This window comes from Muntiacus reevesi, chromosome 3, assembly GCF_963930625.1.
Source record: "Muntiacus reevesi chromosome 3, mMunRee1.1, whole genome shotgun sequence".
NCBI lineage: Eukaryota > Metazoa > Chordata > Mammalia > Artiodactyla > Cervidae > Muntiacus > Muntiacus reevesi.
This window is the reverse complement of record NC_089251.1, coordinates 161,965,640-161,988,448: the sequence shown is the minus strand read 5'-3', so window position 1 is coordinate 161,988,448 and position 22,809 is coordinate 161,965,640. Positions and strand designations below refer to the sequence as shown.

Below are 22,809 nucleotides of genomic sequence, written 5' to 3'. Positions count from 1 at the left end.
CTTCCAATGTATAACTTTAAAAATAAAAACATTATCTGAAATGTATACGTGTGTTCATATTTTAAGTCTCTTTCTTGGATAAACAACAGTATATTTTATACAATATCATCAAATTCTTTTTTCAGCTAATAATTCACCCTGGATCAACATGAATCAGCCATAGGTATACATAGGTATACAAGTTGATGTTTGGCAGACACCAACAAATTTCTGTAAAACCATTATCTTTCAATTAAAAAATAAATAAATTTTCAAAAATCCCCCTATAATTCATTCCAGAGCTGTATATTGAGATTTTTATTATTCTTTCTCATCTCATGTGTGAATAAATCATAGTTTGTACAATCAATACCCTACCTTTCCCAAATTTTTTAAATTAAAAAAATTTAAAGCAGCACATCTATGACTAGCTTTGTGTATATATATTTAAATATTTTTCTTCCAGCACATCAGTATCAGTGCTGGCTCATAGAAGGGGCCTGAGAAACTCAACGTTTTCACAGTGATGAGTCCACCTAACACCCAAACCTTGGTTTCTAAATATCTGTCCTCACTAAAATGAACTTGATGAGAAATAGATGTTCTCAGCAAGTTGAAGACAGAGAAAGAACAGTGAGCAGACGGAAGAACGTGTGCATCTTGTGCATGTTAGCACCTCATCAAAATCAACTTCCTTCCCTTCCCAGGCACCTAGCTGACTACATCTCCCAGCTTCCTTTGTATTCGTGGTTCTCCTTGGCAATCATTTCTGCCAGTGGAACAAAATTGGATGTGATGAGTACCACTTGCATGGCAAAGCAGACTTACTGAGGTTGTAGTGAGACATAGAGAAAGAGAGATACACAATAAAATGTCTGATCAGTAGGTGGGTAGGTAGAATAGAAATATACAGAAAAACTTAAGCAGGACATTCATGACCAAAGACTGTACAAGTGTGGTCTGGGAGCATGCACACATCATATCATCAGGCTTTGGGAGTGAAAATTAGCTTTCTACTCTGCACAGATAAAAATTAAAAATGACATCATACAGTAAAGTTAAAATTAGCAGGTTGAAGGGGAGATTTCCTTTTTATTTTATTTTTTAATTAATTAATTTATTTTAATTGGAGGCTAACTACCTTACAATATGGTGTTTTTTGCCATACGTGAATCAACTGTAAACTTATAGAATGCCCCTTAAGGGAATAGATTTTATCATATTTATTTGCTGACTAATTGCTGAATCCATTGCCTTTTAAATATTTTTTATGTTCTTTTTAATATTTTTGCTGCTTTCAGTTATCTTTATAACGATCAGCCTCGATCTTCGTGTTTCCTATGTTAGAAATCAATCATTCTCCCTCTCTGCTTATCACCTCCATACTGCTTACATGTGCCTTCCATCTTCATATTGCCTAAAAATTAGCTAAGATCTTGAACTTACTTTCAGAAAATCTTAGGCCCATCAACATTACACATACAGTGTGGCACCAATAACATTTATCATTTAAAATTATCATAAACTAATAAGCAAACACTGTAAGTTTCAAATCCATTTCTCCCATAAATAAAATACTAAATCTAAATTAAATAAATGTTAAGTAAATAAATACTAATTAATAAAATACTAAATTAAAAAGTATCATACTTTTTAAAAAGTATGGTAGTGTGATTTGAATGGCTGCTATTACAATATTCCAATCTTTGAGAAAGACTATGATGGATGGAGGAGCCTGGTGGGCTACAGTCCATGGGTCGCTAAGAGTCAGACACGACTGAGCGACTTCACTTTATCTTTTCACTTTCATGCATTGGAGAAGGAAATGGCCATCCACTCCAGTGTTCTTGCCTGGAGAGTCCCAGGGACGGGGGAGCCTGGTGGGCTGCCGTCTATGGGGTCGCACAGAGTTGGACACGACTGAAGTGACTTAGCAGCAGCAGTATGATAGGGCTTTAATTAGTATACTCAGTTCTTAGGCATCAGTAGAATCCTTATCTGCATGTTTCTTTTAACATCTGGCCAAGTAGCTGTGCTTTAAATTGATCAGGTATTTTACCTGTAACTTTGTAACAGCTTAGTGAAATAAGCATTTGAGTTGGGAAAACTAAAGCTCAAAGAGTTGCAAAATTTACCCAAAGATAAATAACTGGATTTGAAACCAAGTTTATCTTATTCTAAAACCACTACTTTTGACTATTCTCTTTCTCTTATCAAAGAATGAGTGATTAACTATGACTAATGCATTCAAACCTTGCTTCATTCTATAATCAAACCAGTTATAAAGATAGAATTTGGATGCATTTAAGATGAATTCTCAAATTGTTCTAGATCATCTCAGAAGGTTGTTTAATCTAATGGTCCAGATTTTTGAAACTCTGAGAAATGATGACAATATGTATGAGATGCAAAGAATGTTGTAAATAAGCGATTTTCACCTTGGAGGTGAGCTAAAGAGACTGGGAGACCCACAAACTTCTAGAAGGCATAATTCTAATATACCTTCATGGTAAAGGTAATATGTCTCCCGAGTTAAAAATCACTGAACATATGGAAGATATTTTGGACAAGAATGTATTTTTTTTAATGCAATATATTCATGGAAATGATTATAAAATGCTGTGTTTTTTTCTAAGTCATACTTTAGGTGAAAAGTTGAAAGTGTTAGACACAGTTCTGTAGGACTCTTTGTGACCCCATGGACCATTGTCTGCCAGGCTCCTTGTCCATGGACATCTCCAGGCAAGAATATTGGAGTGGGTAGCCATTCCCTTCTCCAGGGGATCTTCAAGACCCAGGGATAAAACCCACGTCTCCGGCACTGCACGCAGATTCTTTACATCTGAGCTACCAATGTTATCTGTTTAGAAAAATTTAAACATGAAGTACTACATATTCAAGCAGACTTGAACTTGAAGATAATAAAAGGTTTGATTTAAGGATTATTTTTCTAAAATTCCCATTATTAGAATCATTCTATTCTGTTTCTCATGGTTTATTCCAGGAAACCTCTATTCAACTGAAAAGCATTAACTGGGAGGGATAAATTGATAGCAAATTACTACATATTCAGTTATCATAAATAGAAATTCTGTGAAAGAATTGAACATGGGAAAATTAGTTATCATGAAAAATGAAAGAGAAATGGTTGATGCAGAATATATAGCTGAGATGGGGAAACTTATGCTGATAATTTCAGAGGGAGGCAACCTCAGAAAAGCTGCAGACACAATAGCAGGTGGGATCCAGGAGCGTATGGTGAGCCCAGCATGCCATGACTCAAAACTTTCCCATCACATTATCCAGGTCAAATATTCCAGTTTTTGTCAGAGTCCTGAACTGTGCTCAGGTCTCCTTCCCCTCTCTGTCTGGGGGTGGGCTCCAGTCCAAACCAGGTAACACAGAACTACTGTGCTAGTAGCCACATCCTACCATCAACCTACTGGTAAATTAAGCCAACAGGGAAAAGTCTACTGCTATGCCACAGTAAGGCAAAAAGAAAGTGAAAGTTGCTCAGTTGTGTCTGACTCTTTGCGACCCCATGGACTGTACAGTCCATGGAATTCTCCAGGTCAAAATACTTGAGTGGGTAGTCATTCCCTTCCCCAGGGGGTCTTGCCAACCCAGAGATTGAACCCAGCTCTCCTGCTTCACAGGTGGATTCTTTACAGACTAAGCCAGCAGAGAAGCTCAGTAGGCAGAATTCTAAAACGGCTCTCAATATTCTTAGTCTCTGGTCCACACACACTATTTTTAATCAATCCTTCTCTATCAGTGTGAATAGGACCTGTGAATATAATAGACATATATAATATAATATATATACATATAATAGATATATTATATATAATATAATAGACAACATTCCCAAGATTAGTATATGCCATAGGGAAAAGGAAAGCAATTAAATTACTGTAGATGTAATTAAAATCCCTAATCAGTTGACTTGTTAAGCAAAAGGGAGATTAATCCTGGGTGGGCCTGACCTACAAATGAAGATCTATAGGTGAGCTCTAAGAAAGAGAGTCTGCAGATCAGTGGCTAGAATTGAGAGGGTGGGAGGCGCTTGCTGGGCTTGAAGAAGCAATCACCATAATTGTAACAGCCACGAAGGAATGAATTGTTCCAACAACCACGTGGGCTCAAAAGAGGAAGGCAGGAGGAGAAGGAGATGACAGAGGATGAGATGGTTGGATGGCATCACCGACTTGACGGACACAAGTTTGAGTAAACTCCGGGAGCTGATGTTGGACAGACAGGGAGGCATGGCGTGCTGCAGTCCATGGGGTCACAAAGAGTCAGGCACGACTGAGCGACTGAACTGAACTGATTGTGAAATCCAATATTGTTTTCACTTTCAAGGCCATGTTAGATGTAGGGATAAAGAGATTTGCTACCCACAAAAGTGAGTAAAGTGAAGTCGCTCAGTCGTGTCCGACTCTTTTTGACCCTGTGGACTGCAGCCTGCCAGGCTCCTCCATCCACGGGATTTTCCAGGCAAGAGTACTGGAGTGGGTTGCCCTTTCCTTCTCCAGGGGATCCTCCCAACCCAGGGATCGAGCCCTGGTCTCCCGCACTGCAGACTCTTTACCGTGTGAGCCACCTGCAAAGCCTCCAAGGTTGATCTCAAATGAAGATGTAGGATGTGGCGAACGGAGGTTCCCGACCAGGAACCCAGGGCTACTGGAGCAGCGGTAACAAAGCAGCACAAACTGGGGGTTTTCATGACCAGCTATGTGACATCTCACGACTCTGGCTGTCAAATCCAAAATCAACGTGCGGGCAGGGGGGTTCCTACTGAAGGCTAAGAGGGAAATTCAGTTGCCCACCTCTCTCCTTGGCTTGTAGATGGCTTTCTCCTCGCTCCGTCTTCCCATCAGCTTCCTTCTGCATCTGTTGCTGTGCTCAGATAACAGGCTATATTGAGTTATATATATACTCTTTATATATATACATATATATACACATATATATTTGTATATATGTGTATATATACATATACTCTTCTTAACACAATCGCCTCTGTAAAGACCCTGTCACTAAGCAAGGTCAGCTGCTCACGGACTGGTGGCTAGAATTTCAACAGATCTTCTTTTGGGCACTCAGTTCAGCCCATAACACACCACCTGAAACATGTGTCTTTCAGAGGAAGAACCTAAGACTCTTTCACTTTTTTCTCAAATCCACTTTCTCTCATTAAGTACATGAGAATCGTGCATGTTGAGAAGTCTCCTTATGTCTAAACAAGCCTGGATCAGATCAGATAAAGTTGTTTGCTTGTTTGCTTGAACAGAGGATATCATATTGCTAAATAAGGCTTCATTGAATAGGACTATTAAATAGATGGGCCCATCGGTTTTTCCAATGTTGATTTGCTTCTTATTGAGTTAATCATTTTGTAGAAATAAATCCAACACAAAGTATCAGATTTTTCTCCTTATGAATATAACTTAAATCCTTGATTTAAAACATTATACTATACTCCTATTTTAAATTTGATTTTTCAAATAATACTTTTATATCCTACCATGTTGAGTTGATCAGATGCTTAATGCCTCATATTTATTTTTCACTTGAGTCACTGATATTATGACAATATTAATGCCACAGATTTTCAGATCAAACCAGATCTCATATTTTCAAAATGAAAAACTCAATGCTTAAAACAAAACAAAAAGTATCATACTTAAAGTATTAAAAGCAATTTCCTCCTTGAAAATTGCCTCAATTTTTTTTTTCAACTGTGCCCTAACAGAAGAAGAAAAGTGGCAATGGAAACTTCTGACAAACAAATAACAATGTGGAAATGCAAGTTTCTCAGAAAATATGTTAACTTTTTTTTAGGAATATCACAAAAGGGATTGGGACAAATCTAAAAAGGAACATAAAAATAATCTAGTTAATGGGACCAGTTATATACTTGTTTGCAAAGCTTCTGGTGAAGATAACCTTGATAGAATTCAATATTAAATACACTTTTCAAAATTCAGAGATGTTAAAAGTGAAATGAATCTTCAGTGCAAGAGACGGGGGTTTAATTCCTGGGTTGGGAAGATGCCATGGAGATACAAATGCCAACCCACTCCAGTATTCTTGCCTGGGAAATCCCATGGACAGTGCAGCCTGGCGGTCCACGAGGTCACAAAAGAGTCAGGCACGACTGAGAGACGAAGATTTCCCCTTTTCTTTCACTTCCAGACACAGAAAACATGAGTCTGAGACTCCAGGAATGGAAAAAACATGATGTTATAAACTGAGCCAAGAGAATCATGGTGACCTCAGAAAACTGAAATGCAGTTTAAGGTATACAAGAGGATCATAATCATGCTTGACAGGCCCTCTTCCTAACCAGTTTGCCAGCATCTTCTGTCTGCCATGCCCACCGCCACTCAGGAAACATCTCTCGCCCACTGGTATCTGTTACTGACACCTACAAACCATCTCTGATGGTCCAGATGCAGACAGAACGCATCACACGAGGGGTGGGGAAGAGGGTACAGCAGGGACTGTGATGCTCGCCAACTCTATAACCCTTGCCGCTCACTCCTGGCCACTGTTCGCAGACCAGGGTCCCTCTGACCTTTATGGAGAAGGTGTCAGAAAATCAAACACGGGAAACAAACACGACCGCACACATCTCTGTGCAGTTAATCTCCTGTTTGAAAGACAGGTGAAGGAGCCCTGTTGAGTCAAAGATGAAAGATGTTTTTGAAATTTAGACTGACAGAGGAATGCCCTGTGAAAAGATAAAAGACTCTGCTTTAAGATAGCTACTTTTCATTTTTACCTTCAAAAAGACTTGCCTTTTCTGTTTCCCTGAGGTTATTCAATAAGAGGGCAAAAATCTCCAATGGCCTGTCTTCTGTTACAGAAGAGAAAATGGTTTCGCATTGGAGTTTGGAAAGGAAAAGAACAAGATTGAAGATAAACAAGATGTTCTGATATTGAACAAACTTGATGACTCATTTTGTAATAAGCGAGCAGCCACTCTCAGATAAAATTCATTTTATCAGGCTAGTTATTTTGTCATTTGTCAACTGACCTATCTTTCAGACATTCAGCTACTCAACCGAGAAGCATTGCAGTAATGGAGCAGAATATTTTGAAATATTATCTGATAGTATTGTTCTCTCACTGCTATCCTTCCCACACCCTGCAGTACTCTACTTTAAAAACTAGAGCCTCTGTCTGGAATGGAGGACATACAGAAAATTCCAGGAAAAGAAAGGGTCAAGTGATTGGACTTTGAATTCCTAAGAGTTTGTTGAATCTAGAGCAACCTTGAGAGTCTGGTACGGAATTTCCTCCAAGAAACCTCAGAGGTAGAAAGGCTGGAGAATTATTTTAAATGGAGAATCAGTCTGATGTGTTCAACCCAGGCGGATTATTGGAGGATAACTGTCTGTGTGTGCTCCATCGCTTCAGTTGTGTCTGACTCTTCGTGACCCCATGGACTATAGCCTGCCAGTCTCTTCTTTCCATGGGATTCTCCAGGCAGGAATACTGGAGTGGGTTGCCATGCCCTCCTCCAGGGGATCCCCCTGACCCAGGAACCAAGCCCCTATCTCTGCTGTCTCCTGCATTAGCGGGCAGGTTCTTCACCCCTAGTGCCACCGCGGATGATCTATACCCGCCAGGGAGGATAAGTGGTGAGAGCTAGCCCTCAGTGAGCAGGTGAGGAGTAACAGCACTGACGCCCCTCGCCCACTAGGATCAACTCCCTAGTTAGGGACAGAGATAGGGAAGTGGGGAGGGGCGGGAAATGCCCAGACAGGCTTGGATAAAGGAAACTGCAGGGACAGCTGCCCTGATGCTGGGAACCCCGGGGCGGGGGGGAGGGGCCGCCCCCCAGAGCACCTGCCTTCCCACAGGGGCAGCGGCGACAGGGCAGACATGGCCACGTGGCACGTCTATGCAGACGGCCCTGACCTAGCTACCTGCAGACCACAGGGTTCAAGGAAGGAGCCGACCCCAGAGCCAGGAGCAGGGCAAATGGCCTGAGACTCGGCCCGGGTCTCCCACGGACCCCTGGAAAAACTAAGAATGTTGAAACCAGGTGCCTGGAACCCCAGATGAGATGTCCATGAGCTTCAGGAGCAGAGGCAGGAGGGAGGGAACTGATGCACAGATCCGGGCGGTGCACCCTCCCCGTCAGTGGAGGACAGCGTGGCGGAGAGCCCCAGAAACCAGCCTTCCTCCTTGAGGGCAGCTCCACGTGTGAGGCTTTCTGACCTTAGCATCAGTGAGCAAAAGGAGAAAAGGATGAAGAGTGAGAGAGAATCCCGAATTTGAGCATTTCATCAAGGAAGCCCAAGTTTTAATTTATAAGATGAAAAAGAGTGAGGCTTCAAATTGAAGCTAAAAGGAAGACACCACGTTACAGAAAAGTTAAATGTGGCATTCCAAAGTCAGATCTCCACGTCCATAACTTACTGAAGAAGCAGAAACTTTCGGACGACGCTCGGACCACTGAGCCAAGTGAAAGCTGAATAAACAGATCTACGGTAAAGGGAACGGGTGATGCATGAAAACTCACCGCCTCCCCACACAGACGCCCCCCCTGCTGCCTCTGGTTGCACGTCCGCCTCCAGCCTACAGACTCCGTACAGGACCAACCAGAAAGCTGGGGTGTGGGGAGCTGGGGCTCCAGCCTGAGTCACACCCCGGAAGCTACCCCAGGCTGTGTCCGCAGGATTCAGGACCGCACTGGGGGGGACCCACATACCAGGGCTGGGAGAGACAGGGGGAGGCATCCGGGGGACCAGACGCTGCCCAGAGCGAGGGACTGATGAACAGTCTCAGGTCTTCCCCCACCCCCCGACATGAGGGTCACCTCGTAGCTGGCAGGTCCCCAGCAATCAGTAGTCAAATGTCAACACTTTGGGTAGGTAGGAAAGATCCCACATAGCCACTCAAGCAGCCAGTCTCTTCCGCTGGGAGCCAGGGGCCATGTAGAGGGGAGATCCCCAGAGATGGAGTGTCTTGGAGACCTTGAAATCACCCTGAGGCAGAGAATCGGCGGAAACCATCTGTCACACCGAGTTCTGTCTCATCTCCTCAACCCTCCTCCCTCCAGCCCTCTACCAGCTTCCTCCTATTCCCTCCGGCCCTCAGATTCCTCTGGAGGCTGACCTGCGGGGGAATAAAGAGGGGAACAAAAGGAAGGCGGAGGCTGATAACATCACTTTCCTCAAGGTCAGGCGCAGAAGACTTCTGGCCCAAACTGGACAAAGAGAAAAACTGTGGACTTGACTGAAATCTTGCCCTGACTGTCACAACTACTAAATTCTTTGCTACTTCAAGTGCCCACAGGCTGCCTATTACCTAAAAAGTAAAGGAAAAAAAAAAATCCATAGCATCTGTTGAGATTTCATACAGTTGTACGGGAATGACTTACTCCCTGAACAGAGTTAAAAGAAACACGAAGTTGTAATTTGATTTTATCAAAAGATGTGCTTGTTCAGCATGGTGACTGTGTTGTTTCCTGTTAAAGAAAGTGGGCAAGAAAAGGAAGACAGGAAGGAGTGAAGCTGGCTGCAGGGACAGGGAGAAAACCAGTTACCTCCTGCAACGACTGCCTTGGGCTGTGGAAGCAGGGTGATGGATGAGGTGCCTGGAAAGCCCTGGGAGACCCTTTCACTGTCACAGATCCTAGTATCCTCACCTATTACCTCAAAACCTCTGCTCCTACTTTTAAATGTGTGGAAGTGAAGTTGTCCCTGATTCTTTGCGACCCATGGAGGTCACAAGGAGCCCAGCAGGCTCCTCCACCCATGGGATTTTCCAGGCAAGAACACTGGAATGAGTTGCCGTTTCCTTCTCCAGGGGATCTTCCCCACCCAGGGATTGAACCTGGGTCTCCTGCATTATAGGCAGACACTTTACCATCTGAGCCACCAGGGAAGTCTTAAATGTGTAACCCAAGCTGACTAACACACAGTCCTACATAGGCTGTGTTAACGTTAAGATGAAACAGTATCTTGAACAAGACATGCCTGTTTCACCCTCCGGATGAGGGTCGATGCGCACATTGCCCAGTGTCCTGAGGCTGTACCAGCTCGGGCATCTCAGCACCACAAACTTCTTCCAACCCTGCTCACAGCAGGTGCCTGCGGGGCCATCCCGCGTGCAGGTCAGGAAGCCTGCCAGACGAAGGTGTAGGCTGTGTCTGCTTCGGGCCAAAGCAACCCATCCGTTCAATAATTATATACACACCGTTTGTGCTGGGTTTGGCACAGTTTTAAACTTTTTAAATCCACTGCCTTGATATTATGGAGCAATTGATATTGTTTAGTCTGTATTGACACAAAAGGTGCAGCAAGGCAGAAAACAGGTCCTGGGATCTGATCCGAGAAACACATCCATCATCTTCCCCATCAGTGAGATCAGGTTTACTGACACCTTCATGGAACCTCCCAAGGAACGGGACTCGCCTGATTTTTTATCTTTTCCCACTTGGTCTAACGCTCTTAACTAACCATCCAATGGCTTCCGCTAAAGGCAAGGTGTAAAGGCCAAATACTACACTAGCCCCACTGGGCAATTGAGTCATTTCCTGCTTGTCCCTTCTCACCCGTCCCATCCCAGGAAGGCAGATCCACTAACTCATACTCTCCTGGAGCAAGACGGGGACGTTTACCCAACCTCACATTTGCCCCTGAATTTAATCCCGACCCCTGCATAGACGGATGCCAAAGCCGTTGTCAGCATCTGAAATACAGGGGCACTGCATAAACGTGCATTCTTTTATCTTACACTTCCCAGTGAGATGCTCCATGGTAAGAAGGAATGATACAGGCTGGAGGACTGAAGTGATAGATTATCACATAGGAAGGCTCTATAATTAGGGGTGGGCACTCATACATTAATTCCCTCATAATTCCCATGCTACTCGACAGAATTGTGGATTAAAAGGATACAGCCCATTAAGCTACGGTTGCAGGCAAGTGAAATTGTCCAGCTTATGTCTGAAATTTTTATTAAAAACAAAATTTAAAAATTAATAAATCAAAAGCAAAACAAACAGACTAAAAAAGAAAAGAAGGGAGAAAGAGGAGGACATGAGCAAAGGGAAGGAGAAGATGGAAAAGAAGACGGACAACGTTAAGGCCTGTGGCGCCCTTAAGGCAGAATCAGGTCACGCCAGCGTCCAGTGCCTCGTTTCCTGCATCCCCTCTGCCTCCGGCCAGTGGCCTGCACCCTCCCAGGAAGCCTGTGAACTGAGCCTTGCCTGGGTGACTGGAGGCAGGCTTTGTTCCTGCTGCTGAGTCCACAGCGGACAGTCACATCAGCACAGCCCCCACCCGGACACTGCGTGGTCCAGGGACCTCCGCCTGCGTCCTTCACCCTCACTTCTGAAATCCCCTGCTGAGGCAGAGTGCCCACACTCTGGCAGAGAGAAAGAAAGAAGATGAAGTCGCTCAGTCGCGTCTGACTCTGCGACCCCGTGGACTGTAGCTCACCAGGCTCCTCCATCCATGGGATTTTCCAGACAAGAGTACTGGAGTGGGGTGCCATTTCCTTCTCCAGGGGATCTTCTCGACCCATGGATCGAACACAGGTCTCCCGCATCACGGGCAGACGCTTTACCATCTGAGCCACCAGGGAAGTCAGCCCATACTCTAGACCCTGTTTAATGACTTAACGAAGCTGTGGAAGCCTGTTACTTCCTATTGTACAACTGACTTCAGAAATATACATATATACCTCCTTCTTCAAGCCAGGTTATTACTAGCAAAAGCAAGGCCGAGTGAAATGGATTAACTTAAAGGAGATTAAAATGTGTTCAAGTTGCAAGTATTTATAAGCCTACTGCCACCAAGCAAAAAGGCCATTAGTTAATGTATTTTAGAACTTTATCTAAATTGACGATTAAAGCAAAAATGAAAAAGGAGAAGAAAACGAGTACTTTCTTAACTAGAAAAGTAAAAGATGAAAATTCTCAGAGCATCTTCCACTATCCAAGGATTTACTGTAATTAGCCAGAAAACATCCTTTACCATCCGGCTTAAGCTTTCCAAATCCATCGTGCTCATACTTTAAAAAAAAAAACAAAACTTAATCTAAAAAAAAAAAGGCAGATTTCCAGACCTCTGATATGGCTTGTCTAAACATGTTTTCAACAAGGAAGTAAGTGATGGCAAAGGAAGCTATGAGTTAACTGCTATAAATGAACTAGAAAAGGCCAAGACTGCATTCATCTTCCTGGTTTTATATGTTTCATATCCACAGCTTAATCCTCCGTGTCAGTTGCAGCAGCAATTCCTCAGCTCTGTTAGTCATCCCCTTTGAGGATTTTTTTAGCATCTAAGTTTCTCATAAGCAGTTGGCCATGTTTGTACTGGCCCCTCTCTGCTGACGAATATGCATGAGACATAGGATTGATATGAGTCCTTTTCGATTGTGGCAACTGCACCAACATACATTACAAGATCCTGGCAGTAAAATTAATATAACAAAGTGCCAACTAAGCCATCTGCACAAGGGTATTAATCCAGCTGTGTTTGTACAATTTTGAAACCTGGCAACAAAGGGTTAAAACAACAACAACCAAAAAAAAAAAATCCCGTAAAATTCTATAGGACAGATTTTGAAAAAAGCTTCTATTTGAAAACTGAGCAGAACAGGGTGTGGCATATGACTGAATAAATGAATCAAGAGGCATAAAATGCAGTAACACAAAGGAATGAGTGTAAGGCTCATATCTGCTAAGGACGTTAGAATATATGCCCATATATTTTACACCAGGAGCATATATCAGTTCCTATTCACTCTTTGCAGGGTAGCTAGAAATATGACTTATTGGTTTTTATTTTCAGAACATATATATATATATATGTATGTATATAACTTAAAACCAAACATTACAAAGAGAGACAACAAGGTTCCTTTAAATCATGTAAAAATAAGTTTATCCACATAGTGGAGCTTCGATCTTTATCCTTGCTGCTTCGGTCTATTAATATTTCACTCGATGGCCCGCTATGACTCCCTTTCTGCTCTCAACACTAAATACCAAGCCTCAGATTCTGGCAGTGGGTTTACGTCAGAGGGCACAGCAGACGGCAACCTTGCAACCAGGAGCGGTGGTCCTGTTCCCCGTCCTCATCCCCTCACCCGCCCCACGCGTCCCCCATCCTTTCATGCTTGCTCTGTGCCCTGGTGAGGTGAATCCTGAGGACCACACCCCTGGGTCTCCCTTGTCCTCTGACCTCCCCTGGGGTTTAGACGATAGAAGGCAGCCCTAGGAGCTCAAAGGGGACTGGGTTGGCAGGGGGCAGGGTTGCGTTCCTCCATCCTGCCTGACCCCTTCTCTGGGATCTCTGAACACCATGGCTATACCCTCCCGGACCCCTCCGCCCTGAGGCTCCTCTACAAAAGCTCTGCTTCTCCGCGGGATTGGAGAACAGTGCTTGCTCCTCTTGTCCCGGCAGCACAAAGGAGAGTGACAGTTTCTCCCCAGACCGGCTTCAGGAGCCCTAAAGGCCTCCCTGTTTGTCTTCAAACTGCTCTTTAAACAGTCCCTTCACTCCACTCCTCCAGGCTCCTGTCTGAGGACGCCTTCTCTCTCTCTGGGACCTGTAGGGACACGCAGTGGGATGTATTAACAGAAACGTCTAGCTGCGGGACAGAACCCTACAGATGGACAGTGGACCCACAGGTTGCTTGCATCCCACGCCCACCAGACCCTCTGAATTCGTGGAAAGAAAAAAAGGGGGAGGGTTGGGCTGAGGGAGGTGGGGGGTGGGCGGTGGTCAGAATACTCGATCTCTGCCCCTCTCCTCTGTCTGGGGGGCTGGGATGAGGGACTGCAGAGATGGCTTCCGGGTGTCAGAAGGGGTGGGGCTGTGATGCCAGCCCCCTCGCACCCCCGGCAGGAATCACCACGTCCTCCTGCCCAGGGAATAGAGCTGGCCGTGAACAAAGGCTGTGCTGGTCACCATCACACCAGGAGAATCCTTGGGGAAAGTGGCACGACCGTGGAAACTGGAGGCAGACCCGATGGATCACGTCTCAGTAAACACAGAACTCGAATGAGGACCCAGGCTAGAAGAGACAGTACAGTCAGACACCCTGCGAAGGCACCTCCGACCAGACGGCGTCTACCCGCTGACCTGCAGCGCCTCCTACATGCCCAGAGCTCACGCTGCTCCCGACAAAAGACAAATGGAGGGTAAAAGGCTGAGCTGACAGACCTCAACATCTGAAATAAAAAGTGTGTCTGCACAGTTTCAAGACTGGTGCTTTTTGTCATTGGTGGAAGGTGGGATGAATGTGCCAGAAAATGATTCTTTTTTTCTCTGTGGAAGTGGCTAGTTAAAATAAAAGTATCTTTTTTTTTACTCCCCAGATGCATGAAACTCTACATGTCTAGACTTAATCTACAGTCACCAGAAAATGTTGGTTGCTTTCTATTTAATCAGGTATAAACTTTACTGTGAAACTGACTCTCAGTTATAATCAGCGGATCCACTACTTCCCTCCTTTGCCCTTCTTAACAGAGGCATGTGTATGAGTCTGTGTTCTCAAGTCTGCTCGGTGGGCTGAAGGCTACTTGGAGAGAATTCCTCCTGCCTACCATATGTAGTGCTTTGCGTGCAAATGTTCAAAAGTCAACTATAACAAATGCAATAAGTACCTATACTTCTACCTTGTTTATTATAAGTCTTTGTATAACTAGATAACTCCCTGGCACACACTCTTTTCTAGGATAAAAAGCAAAAACAAAATAAAATCTGCATCAGTGTTTCTAGGCAGACAATCTAAACTTTCATTTGACTTATCTATTTGAGATGGGATTTGCTTGACTCATGGTATTCTTCAGCATATTTAGTGGTAAGTAACATACACCCTTGCTTTACATCCTCTGCTAGTCCTTTTTCTTATTATTATACAGACATTTTAAAACCAAAATACACTGAGCATGTGTACTAGCATTATAGAAATGTGGCAGTAGGCAGTAAATGATTTATGGAAGTATCTTCTCTGGAGAATACAATAGTGTTACACATACACAATTCCTCTCATAAAGTCTGGAAGGAAAACATAAATAGGGATGCCTACTACATTCAATATGTCAGTCTTTTAAAAAAATTATTTCTGTACACAGTAGTTTTTCTCCTTTTTTAAAAAAGAAAACTCCCATTCTATCAGAATCCATCTAAATCAATGCAAAGATGTGGAAAGCTGTCATATTCTTAAAGACCAACAGAGAAAACATTTGACAGTTACCATTCCAATTCTTTAGGTCAGTTAAATATTTTTTTAGAGCTAATCTAGATCTCTAAGAATGAAGATCATACAAAAAGCCGATGCTAGCTCTCCATAGAGGAGACACTGAACAAGTCTATTCAACTCTCTTCATGGTGTTTTCTTTTGAAAGATAAATGATTTGACTTCTTTAAACCATTCACCTGAATATTTCCCAAGTTTTCCAGATGTATCTTTAATAGAGGGACCTTGGAATAAACCAAACATAGAATAACACCTCACTTTCATAAAGTTAATTTCTGCCCATGCAGCTAGGACTCATAAAATGGTCAATGAACAGAGGCAGCTACACATACTGGGTTCTCTAATCCAGGCTGACATGCCTCAAGCTGCACCTTGGAATCTGCTTATTCTTGTCGTGGAAAAAATTCTGACTCTCACAACTATCTGGTTTCTGGTCTACACATTAACACAACAAAATAAATGCCTGGACTCACAGGACAATACCTGGTCAGAATAGGAAGTGAGAGTTGATGGTTTGCCTACAAACACGGATGAGCTTAAAAGGAGGAGAATCATTTTGTACTGATGTTATCAGAACTCCTTCAGCTTTATGCTTCTGGAAGTCACTAATACTCACATGCATTTATCTAATGCTTCATAGTTTAGCAAAGAGCTTTTAATTATATATTAAAATAAGTATACAGAAATAGGAGCTTCCCAGATGGTGCTAGTGATAAAGAATCCACCTGCCAATGCAGGAGACATAAGTGACACAGGTTTGATCCCTGGGTTGAGAAGATTCCCTGGAGAGGCGCATGGCTACCCACTCCAGTGTTCTTGCCTGGAGCATCCCATGAACAGGGGAGCCTGGTGGGCTACAGTCCATGGGGTCACAGAGAGTCAGACACAGCTGAGCGACTGAACACACATACAGAGATATAGGGTCTTATTTAGACCTCTCTATAATCAGGGAAATGGACGTTATCACCCCCACTTAATGCATCTCGGGCTTTGAAAGTGTAGGATGTCTCCCCAAAGCCACACAGCGCCACCCATTGCAGAGGGAAGGCTGGATCCTGGAGCCTTTGACCCTTTGACCCAGGAGTCTGACCCTCGTAATCGCCACAATGCAGACTGAGTTTTTTCAGACTTCTGATTGCTGCTCACTCACTCTGCCTCCTCAAAATATGTCTCTTCCTAGAAACAGTACTTGGGCTCTGTGTGAGTCAGCTCAGGTGGCCACGATGAAATGCCACAGACTCGGTGGCTTAAACAGCAGACGTTCATCTTCCTAGAGCTTTGGAGACTGGAAGTCTAAAATAAAAGTGCCCACAGGGCTGGGTTCTCCTGAGGCCTCTCTCCTTGGAGCAGTCTTCTCAGGCGCCCTCTACCTTCATGCAGCCCTGCCGTCTCCTCTCCATCTAAGGCCTCAGTCCCACTGGATCAGGGCTCTGCCCTCAGGGTCTCCCTTAAGCTTGCTACTCCTCTAAAGGCCCTGTTTCAAAAAACAACCGCATGGCGGGGGCGGGGGTGGGGTTGGGGGTTGGGGGAGGGCTTCATTGTCTGATTTGGGGGAGAATGGACTACAGTTCAGCTCATAACGGGCCTCTAAGCCATTTTCCTTGAAAAGTATATTCAAGGAACTTCGGCTGCACCTCTCGTGTGTTTACGACACTTGTTTCCACAGGCCTGAGCTCTCACTTACGCTACAGAGACACACTTATTCACACCTGCCTCAAAAACTCTCTTTGTGATGCCCTGTTAACTGAGAGTCAAAACTAATGGGACCTCTTAGTTCAAAGACATTTTCTCTTCTCATATCTTTGCCTCAATCAGTGGCTTGATTTGGTTTGCAAAGTTTTGACCACCGACCTTTTTCTTCAATCTCAGGTCAATGAGCAGGTCTTGTTGGCCCTCCATTTAAAATCCGTTTGCCTCTCTTCCTCTTATCCTTCCCCTGCACCCACCTGAATCGAGGCTTCCGCAGCCCTGACCCTGGACTAATACAGTGACTTCCCAACAACATCATGTCTGCACCTTGGTGTGGTAGGCAGGATTCTCAGTTGACTCTCCAATGACCCACACCTTCCTTAACTCCCTCTTATGGACTGGGGGAGGGATCAGGAATATCACCTCTAGGTAACAGGTGGCCTCTCGGGGCTGAGGGAGCCCGGGGGACAGCCAGCATAGAAACAGAGCCTTCATCCTACTACTGCAAGGAACTGAATTCTGTTCAGCCACCCTCACTTGGTGAATTTCCCCAAACTCCAGATGAGACCCAATCTCCAGGCAACATGAAAACCATGAGATTATAAATAATTACAGGGCCCTAAATTCAGAGAAGACCCTGATGCTGGGAGGGATTGGGGCAGGAGGAGAAGGGGACAACAGAGGATGAGATGGTTGGATTGCATCACCGACTCGATGGACATGGGTTTGAGTAAACTCCGGGAGTTGATGGACAGGGAGGCCTGGCGTGCTGCGATTCATGGGGTCGCAAAGGGTCGGACACGACTGAGTGACTGAACTGAACTCAACTGAAATTTGCAGTAACTTGTTGAATAACAGTAGAAAACTAATCTAACCTGTCTACCCACTCTAGTTCATCTATGACCCCCTGGTTAACATTCCTTAGTCAGTCAGTCCATTATGAACTCACGAAAAACTTACTGTGGTGCTCCTTTTCCAATTCATCAAGCATCATGATGTTGTTGAAAGCCTATGCCCCAACACAGACACACACACCCTAGAGAAATCAGTTAGGTAGCTTTTGGAAGCATGCCCAAGCTGTGCAGAGTATATGAAACCAGTCATATGTGTTTTAAAAGGTAAGTCAGTTCCACTTACTCTTCTATATGATTAGAAAATATTATTGATAGAAATAGGTAAGGACACAGAACATTGAGCAGCATTTACACCATCCAGGGTTAAGTTCTATCCCTCTCAATCATTTTCATTCATGCCACTGAAACTTAAACCTCAAAGAAATGTAACATTGAAACCTGTAGTTTCCACTGAGATAGCAGATCTATTCTCCACCATTTGGCAACAAAATTTTTCATTTCAGGCAGCTAGGGCTTCTCGCTATGCATCTCTGCTCAGCATGCCTCCTCCACCCAACCCTCATTCACTTCCTTGCCATCCAAGCCACACGTCTCCTTCAAGATGAATCTAAAACAGCATTCTATCCATTCTTTCTCTAACTTGTCAAACACGCATTGAGCTCTTTCAAAGTACTTTAAGAATGGCAGGACAAAGGAGATTAAAAGTGATGTTTCTATACACCTGTGTCTCTCCATCTTTCTAAATTCCACATATATAGAACAGACTTTTGGACTCTATGGGAGAAGGCGAGGGTGGGATGATCTGAGAGAATAGCATTGAAACATGTATATTATCAAGTGTGAAACAGATAGTCAGTCCAGGTTGGATGCATGAGACAAGTGCTCAGGGCTGGTGCACTGGGATGACCCAGAGGGATGGGATGGGGAGGGAGGTGGGAGGGGGAATCGGGATGGGGAACACATGTAAATCCATGGCTGATTCATGTCAATGTATGGCAAAAACCACTACAATACTGTAAAGTAATTAGCCTCCAACTAATAAAAAAAAAGGAAAAAAAAAGTGATGTTTCCCCACAGGAAATTGGTTGAGTAAATTATGATAACAGTATTGTGCACTTCATAAGAATGCATAAGTAATATCGCTATGGCCAATATGAAGTGAAACTGTTGAAGCGTGATCTCTATTTTTACAAAAGGTCTTTATAAACAATAAGAGGGAGACACTGTTTTTAAAAAGCAAAGTACATACGTATAGCTGCTTATCTTTTGCTAAGGAGATAGGAAAACATACGGTTCTGCTTGTTTTTTAAAAACAAGCGCAAGAGGGATACATCTGAACCTTGGAGCTGACTAAACACAAGAGGTGGGTCTGCAGGGACAGCAGGATGACAGCAAGGCTGGGTCGGGGGAGGGACCCTTTTCTGCTGGAACCTTTTCCTACAGGTTTTGCTTTCAGAAATAGGTTAATGTTCCACCCATTCCTCAAATAAAAGATCATCAGAAAAGATGGGGAAATGGGAAAACTCGACAACTGAGACCAAATTACAGCAAATATTCACAACTGTATTTCAAATGAACATCATTACCACACTGAAGGCGGGGGGGGGGGGGGGGGGGGGGTGGGGGTGGGGAAGAGATGTACTCCAAGTGATCTATACAACTGGAATCCAGTTTGAACTGACTTTTCTCATTAAATTTTGTCTGAGTTCTTCGTATTTAAGTGATTAAGGGTCATTTTTCCAATGGCTTTGATGCCCTCAGAATGAAGCAAAATAGTCAGTTTAGATCTCTATTTATGTAGTTTGTTTGCATTTTTTTTTTTTTTTTTTTTTGCCCCTGTCCACTACAGACTTTACTATACTGAACTTTTCCCTCTTAATTCATGCCCACTTGCTTAGTATAAAAATGTCTCCTTTTTACTTAATTTGGTTGACTCTGGTTCAGCACACAGCATGCTGTAGGGTTTGTGAGTTCTGAGTTAATCAGAACATGGAAAGATGATATAGTGATGATACAAGAGGTTAATTCAGGTAGATACAGGATAGGATGACTGTAATTTCATTTCCACATTCTACCCATTTTTTTCTTAAATTTTCATCACTGCATTTTTTTTTCAGTTGTTACTTTTTGCTTTATATAATACTTTTGGTCCTTCCTCAACATCCAGCTGTTTTCATGTCTTATTGGGTTGTATAAACATGAAGCAATCTCCACCCTCATTTCAAAGTGGTTTTGAATCAGGGATCCAAATGGCCATGTTAGCCGGAATTTTCTGTAAACTAAAAATAAGAAAACAAGGAGTATATGACATTCTCTTAGGAGGAAAAAAGAAAAATAATCTGTGGTATTAGTTTCCTAATCAGCCTTTGTAAAAACAATGTAATCTACTCTTAAGTTTTTTCACTTATTTCTATATTCTATGTCATTAATATTTGATTGCTGAATAAATTTTATTTTGTATATTTTCAATTCTTACATATAACAAAGTATAGAGATATTTTCTAAGTATTTCTAGATTTTTCAAAGTCTATTTTCATAATTCTAAGTTTATTGAAAAAGCATCATCCAAATTCATATTTTACATGTGTATTTACTTGTGTATGAACCTGCCTTCCAATGCAGGCATCGCAGGTTTGATCCCTGGGTTGAGAAGATTCCCTGGAGGAGGAAATGGCAACCCACTCAAGTATTCTTGCCTGGGAAAAATCACGGAGAGAGGACCTGGCGGGCTGCGTTCACGGTGTTGCAAACAGTTGGAAACGACTGAGCGACTGAACATCAACTAAAGGCTATTATGACTCTTTAAGAGCTTCAGCACATTTCAGTGATGTCAGACGATGTCTGTGACACGACATGAAGCCAGAATGGAAGCACGTAACAGGGACTGACACCCGTACCCAGAGCAACAGAAATGAAATGTGTTCTTCTTAATATTTTATATTTTTTACTTATATTCTTAAATATTTCACAGTGGAACTTTATTTTAAAAAAAGAGAGAAATTTAAGATGTTAAGAACCCGTCCTTCTAAGACATTGTTAAATAATTTGGGCATTTTTATTAGTTTTCCAAAGTATATATGGAAAATAAATCTTCATAAACCCTTTAACCCCCAGTTTATTTGAAGTAGTCTTACGACACTAAACAGAGAGGTAGGAAATGAACGCTGGGAGAGGTTATTCCAATGAGCCCTCATTGGATAACTGTGAAATCAATAAGCTGGTGTGAGATGCTGCCCGAAGCACTCAAGGGATGTGGAAAGTCTTGCAGGGAATGATGGTTCTAGGAGGCTGCCAGGCTGGAGGGGGACCAGAGCCCCCTTCTCTGGAGAGGCCGTGGCACTTTCTGGTAAAGCACTGGCTCGGGTTTGCGTCGGCAGGGCAATTTTCAATATAGGTAATTACTTTTTTGTGTAGCTAAATCTTCCCTGAAAGTTCAGTGGGGAATAGTTTCATTAAATGTTATTCTTTCACCATAAATTAATCCCCATATGGTACATCCCTTGTGAATCTCAAAAAAGGAGCTGTGAAGATTAATCATTTCATTTGTGTGAACGATTTGAAGACTGTTTTCCCCTAGCTCTTTAGGAAGCTCAGTATATGCCCGGCGGCACACCATAGATATTTTTAACAAATTAATTTCTTGAACAACTACTACGTGTCTAGCACTTATGCAAGGCAGTGTGAGGAGAGAGAAGAGTCGTAACAAAATAGCTCTGGCTTTAAGGAACTTATAACCTAGTTCAGGAAACAAAAACTGGAAAAGGCATGCTCAGATAGGCCACGATTTCAAATGCCTACCAGCCTGGGAGGGAAAAGTGAAATAAAAGTAAAATGCCTGGAGGGAGCCTGGTGGCCAGAGGACCCGGCTGCCCATTCCAGGACACCCAGGCCTCAGTTCCAGCAAACTTCTACCTTCAAAAAGAGTGCCAGCCTCGCCAGATCTGTTGTCTGACTCCGTTGAAACTGGAAGTCCCAATTTTTGTGTGTCATCAACCAGTTTTCAAATGTTGGCACCCAATTCAGAATGTTTTTAAATAGTTGGTGGGTCAATACAAACCCATATAGATCACCTTTAGCTGGTGAGTTGTCATTGTGAATCATCAGACATGATACAACAAAACCAACTAGATACAATTAAATACCGAAAGAGATGTTACAAACAACACATGGATTTGAGAGAAATAGGAAATCAGGAGCAGAGGATGCCACAGAAAATTGGAAGACCTGAACTGAATTTCTCATGGGAAATACTAAATCTTAGAATACATGAAATATAAAAGTTTGCTGACATGTCAAAGCTACTTGCGCACTGTTGAATGGAAATGTATCCTAAATGATGGTGGCATGCCCTTAACAGAAAATTCAAGAAAATGTCATAAACATCAAAGGGAACAATGAATACTTTTCAAATAAACTTAGTTGTGAACCATATCCAATATTACTAATGGAGTATTTCTCCATTCCTAATAATTGAAGATGATTACAAAAATGATATCCTTGCTGCCTTCAGTGTTTAAGGTACAAAATGTAGTTACTGTTAATGCATTAGGAGATCAAAGAGGTGACACAGACAAGAACCATGACCCTAACATTCGCTTTTAGGATATTTTGAAATATTTGTCAAGTTGGAAACTGTGTGCAGGTGACATTTAAGAATTAAATGCTCTTTGAAAACTCCCTTCTCCTGGAAACGCCTGGATCCATTATAACGAGAAAGGATGCAGACTGGTTTGTGCAAACATGCACACAGTCTTCGTTGGTCGCTGCTGCCAGAGGCCAAGAAATCATCACAGCATCTCCATTGTTTGTAGCCCTGCAGGGTCACGACACATCCTTCAGACCCACTTTTTATTTCCTGATTGATGGAGATGCAGTCACAGTGGAGTGTAAAATGATATTCATGCACCTCTGCTAAGAAAGAAAACTCAAAAACAGAAGGGGGGGAGTGCTTTTTGTGGGAACAAGATTGGTTGGAATCAAAGACAGATGAAGACGTATTCAAAGCTTGCAGGAAAAAAACTGTGAAAACAATTGATGTCAGGAAGTTTTTGAT

At 42.9% G+C, this 22,809-nt stretch overlaps 1 protein-coding gene and 1 non-coding gene across 5 annotated transcripts in view; both read right to left on the bottom strand.

The window, feature by feature from the left end:
• PRKN (parkin RBR E3 ubiquitin protein ligase) overlaps window positions 1-22,809 on the bottom strand; it is a 1,207,894-nt gene that overhangs the window by 848,164 nt on the left and 336,921 nt on the right. The gene's annotated exons all lie outside the window — the stretch shown is intronic.
• On the bottom strand, window positions 9,811-9,882 carry TRNAY-AUA (transfer RNA tyrosine (anticodon AUA)). The gene has a single exon. It is a non-coding gene; the product is annotated as a tRNA-Tyr (tRNA).